Source organism: Penaeus vannamei, chromosome 14 (genome assembly GCF_042767895.1).
Source record: "Penaeus vannamei isolate JL-2024 chromosome 14, ASM4276789v1, whole genome shotgun sequence".
Lineage (NCBI taxonomy): Eukaryota > Metazoa > Arthropoda > Malacostraca > Decapoda > Penaeidae > Penaeus > Penaeus vannamei.
In genome coordinates this window covers 4,907,191-4,912,190 of record NC_091562.1, presented here as the reverse complement: position 1 = coordinate 4,912,190, position 5,000 = coordinate 4,907,191, and the positions used below count along the sequence as shown (strand labels likewise).

The following is a 5,000-nucleotide window of genomic DNA, read 5'->3' as shown; positions in this document are numbered from 1 at the left end:
GGTCGGAAAGTGATCACCATCTACTCCTTACTGTCATTTTTCTTTACTGTTAGAAATAGATTTGTTTTATTTTAGCGTGAATATGATGAATGAACACTCGGAATCCCATTCTCCCGGTTTGTTGTTTGCTGTCGGCATACATCTGACTCATTTCCGACCCAAAGAGCTGACCGCTACACAATGCATGGTGTACATGTAGGCACCTGCTACACCTGCTCTTCCAAATGTATGCGCGGCCACGACCTCCCACGAGTCCACTCCTTCACTCGCAGGCATCGGCAGTGGACGATAAAAATCCTTGTTAAACTAGGGAGGACTCAGGAGGTGTTGGCAAGCGACCTCGGCCAAGGCTGGAGGAGTCTGGCAGAAGCGGCGCGAGTCCGTTACTTTACGGTGCTGGGCGGCCACGGCGTGTGTCCCGCCGCGGCCGCGCTCCCACCAGTCACTAGGTTAGTAATGCCAGCCCTCATGTCCGGCCGTGGGGAGGCCCTGGTGCTGCTGCTGCTGCTGCCCCGGCCGGTGTGGGGAGCGTGTGAGGCTGGGGGCGCTGTGAGGAGGAAGGAGGAGCGTGGGGGCGAGGCGCGCCAGCAAGTGAAACTTGCCGGCCCATCGGCGGGACGCGAGGTGGCGGGTTTTCCCTTTTAGTATCGAGTCCGTATGTAGGTCACCGCAGTTTCGCTTTTAGAGTGGTATGCGATGGTTGGGTTCGTGTCTCCTGCGAGCGTGTGTGAGGCGCGCCCCAGCCCGTGATCACCACCACGGTGCTCTCTGACTATACGGCCTTCTTCTAGTGCAGTGTCGTGTGGCAACCATAACAGTGGAAGTGTACATAGTGTAACACAAAGTGACACCACTCTCAAGCCTTGGCAGTGTTATGACCTGGATTGTGCACGGATAATTGTGTTACGACTGATTATACTCAAGCGATAGTGACTTCCTTCTCCGACAGGACCTTCATACTGGATACGAATCAAGGTGAGTTCACTACATTTGCTAACTGAAGATAACTTTCTGGCGTTGAAATCTCCGAGTGTCGTGCGTCGGCGAGATAACCGAATGTTGCAGGAAGTGTAAAAGCAGTGATGATTCGGCCCCACGGAAGACATTCTTCAATGAATAAGCTCATTCATTAGCATAGTCATAGAGACCATGCATTTTCGAGACCTTAGGAAAGTGACTTTTCCACAGTGAATAAATGAAAGTTGGGTTAGACCACGCCAAAAAAGCGCCTACGTTTAAGAAAGTGAATCCGCGCAAGAAACGGCGAGCAGGTGCAGAGGTCCGCGGCGTTGCAGGCAGTCGAGTAAATTTGTATCCGTGGAGTCCTCAGCCTCAGATCTTTTGATGAATTTCCCTCGTTTTTCCAAGCCAGGCGACGAGGCAGGCGAAGGAGAGACGCCTGCCTTCAGTGCAAGAATCCGGAGTATTTCGCTAACGTGTAATTGGCAAGGCTTTTGTGCAGCAACCTCGGATGATGTAATTGCCAACTTGACTTTCCGGGTTCGACGCTCTCCGCCACTGGGTGAAGGATAGGAATCGGACAAGTTTTTTTTTTTTTTTTACCGTTGACTCAGGATGGCGATTTTGGGTATTTGTGCTTCCCACGAAGGATCTCAGGCGCTCGGGCGGTGCCGTACGCCCCACGGTGTTGACAGTGCCTCGGAGTGACACAGATTTTGATCCAGTGCATACAGTGGTGTGATGTGATATTTGGCCGGGGTGTTTGACGGCCCTATTTGCGCTGGACGATGTGTCAACAGTCGTCATCATATCGGATCCAGCGAGGGAACATTTCGAACCGAGTGACCTTCGTTTCATTTTTTGGCCACTTTCCTCATAGATAGATAGAGAGGGAGAGGGAGAGGAGAAAGAGAAGGAAAGAGATAGATAGATAGAGGAGAAAGAGAAGCAGAGAGAGAGAGAGAGAGAGAGAGAGAGAGAGAGAGAGAGATAGATAGATAGAGAGAGAGAGAGAGAGAGAGAGAGAGAGAGAGAGAGAGGGAGGGAAGGAAAGAGATAGATAGATAGAGGAGAAAGAGAAGCAAAGAGATAGATAGATCAAGAGAGAGAGAGAGAGCAGGATAGGAGGTTAGACAGGACCGCAGGAAGGAAGGGCAAGATTCTCGATTAGAAAAAAAAAAAAAAACAAAAAAACACCAGGATCACACCGCGCAAAAAGACGGCGATCCAACAAATCAAGGAAGTCATGCGCCGAAGTTCAAGATATCGACGTCGTGAGAGAGTGTGTGTGTGTGTGTGCCGTTGCCTTTGCACGAGAACGGGAGAACCGCCCTCCTGGCTTCTGCTCTTGTGCTCCCAGGGAGAATCTGTCCGGCCGCTACAAGGGAAAGTTCTCCGAGGCGGCTCTGTCGAGGGCGAAAGCTGATCAAGTATTTTCTTTTTTGAAGTTAAGGGGACTTAAACGCTTTTAAGGATTTCTGGACTTGAGGAGAAGTTGATTATAGTGTGGACTGGTGGTTTGATGTAGGGTTTAGGGGCATCGTAGAGAGAGAGATCTGAGGAGACTGGGTTTAAAATGAGATTGATATTGTAGAGGTGAATACGTACTACGCAGTATCGGTAAGAACTACAGTGACACACACACGCACACACGCACGCACGCACGCACGCACGCACGCACGCACGCACGCACGCACGCACGCACACACACACACACACACACACACACACACACACACACACACACACACACATACACACACACACACACACACACACAAGCATACAAACACAAACGCACACACACACACACACAAACACAAACACGCACACCCGCACACGCACACACACACACACACACACACACACACACACACACACACACACACACACACACACACACACACACATACACACACACACACACTACACACACAAGCATACAAACACAAACGCACACACACACACGTAAAAACACAAACACGCACACCCGCACACGTACACACACACACACACACACACACACACACACACACATACACACACAAAAACACAAACACGCACACCCGCACACGCACTTAACAGACAATCAACAAAAAATTCCGAAGTACAAGCCCCTCCCCCAAAAAAAAAGAAGAAAAAAAAATCGCACCATCATCTCGCAGTAAAAGTGAAATGGCAAAGTGAAAATAACACAAATTTAACACAGATGCTCCCCTCCCCTCCTCCTCTCCCGTCCCCTCCCCTCCTCTCCCGTCCCCTCCCCCTCCCTCACACTCCGCCAGGCCTGACCACCCCGTCCCTCCCTCCCTCCCTACCCCACCCGTCCCCCTCCTTCCCCCCCGACTCACCACCAGGCCTCAACCCCCCCCCTCCTCCCCTCCCCTCCCCCTCCTCCCCCACCTGCTGGTTGGACATGGTGCTCGACCGCTTTCTTTCTCTCCTCTTCGGTGCCTGGGAGGAGGGAGACGGGGAGAGAGGGCCAAGGGAGAGAGAGAAGGAGAGAGGGCCAACGGAGAGAGAGAAGGAGAGAGAGGGAGGAAGAGGAGAGACAGAAGGAGAGAGAAGGAGAGAAAGAGGGGGTGACGGGGAGAGAGGGCAAAGGGAGAGAGACAAGGAGAGAGATAAAAGGAGAGAAAGAGAGAGAAGGAGAGATGGAAGGAGAGAGAGAGAGAAGGAAAGAAAGAAGGAGAGAGAGAAAGGATAGAAAGAAGGAGAGAGAGAAGGAGAGAGAGGAGAGAAAAAGGAGAGAGAAGGAAGGAAAAATGGGGTTAGATGGAGCTTATGAACTTGGGGAGAGGGTGGGGGGGGGTAGCGAAGATGGAAGGTAAAGAAAGAAAGAAGGGAGTGATAAGGAATTGGAGAAACAAAAGAGAGAAAGAATTAAAGGGAAAGGAGAGAGAGAGAGAGAGAGAGAGAGAGAGAGAGAGAGAGAGAGAGAGAGAGATAGATAGATAGATAGATAGATAGATAGAGAGAGAGAGAGAGAGAGAGAGAGAGAGAGAGAGAGAGAGACAGACAGACAGACAGACAGACAGACAAAGACAGACAGACAGAAAAGAAAAAGACAGAGACAGAGAGAAGTAACAGAAACAGAGACAGAAGAAAGAGACAAATAAAACAAAATAAATGAAAAACGGATACAGAATTCGAGAAAAAAGTACAGAGAAAGAGAAACAAAGGAAATAAATCAGTAGAAGAGAGATTTTAGGATAAAGAGGAAGCGAAGAACCCGTTATAGGATATATTGCGCAGGTCAGGAGGACGAATTGGTGAGCGAATGACCGACAGAAGAGAAGGGACAGAATAAAGGGGAAATAAGAGATTAGAATGAGAAGAGAATAGATAAACGAAACGGAGCAATAATGAGAGAGGGAAGAGAGAGAAGAGAAGATGGATAAAAGGAAGAAGAAGAAAAAAAACAGAAAAATAAGTGAACCAAGAAGGCAAAAGACGGAACAATACCAAAGAGAAGAAGAAGGAGAAGTGAATAAATGACAGGAGAGGGAGGGAGACCGAGAACCATAAGAGCCAAGGAAGACCCGTCATAAGAAGAAACAAAATGGCCGAAGAAAAGAATTTCCCAGAAGACCATAAAAGCCAGAGAGAAAAATGAAAGGGTAAAGAGGAATAAAAAGAGGTGGAAAGATAATAATCATATGAGATAGGGAGAGAGAGAATGAGTGAGGGAAGGAGAGAGAGAAGGAGAAAGAGAAGGAGAGAGACAGAGAGACAGAGAGAGAATGAAAGAGAGATGGGAGAGAAGGAGTGAGAGAAGGAGAGAGAGAATGAGAGAGAGAAGACGAGAGAGAAGGAGAGACAGAAGAAGAGAGAGAGAATGAGAGAGAGAATGAGTGAGAGAAGGAGAGAGATAAGGGGTGAGAGAAGGAGAGAGAGAGAGATAGAAAGAGAGAAAGAGAAGATGAGAGAGAAGGAGATACAGAAGGAGAGAGAGAATGAAAGAGAGAATGAGAGAAAGAAGGAGAGAAAGAAGGAAAGAGATCGAGAGAGAGAGAGAGAGAGAGAGAGAGAGAGAGAGA

General features: G+C 48.9%; 1 protein-coding gene across 1 annotated transcript in view; it reads left to right on the top strand.

Annotated features, from left to right (window-relative positions):
- The first annotated feature begins 120 nt into the window (after positions 1-120).
- Positions 121-5,000, top strand: part of LOC113816638 (uncharacterized) — a 65,220-nt gene continuing 60,340 nt past the window's right edge. The window contains exon 1 of the mRNA XM_070129639.1: positions 121-975. The gene's annotated coding sequence lies outside the window, so the exon portion shown is untranslated. The remainder of the gene's footprint in view (positions 976-5,000) is intronic.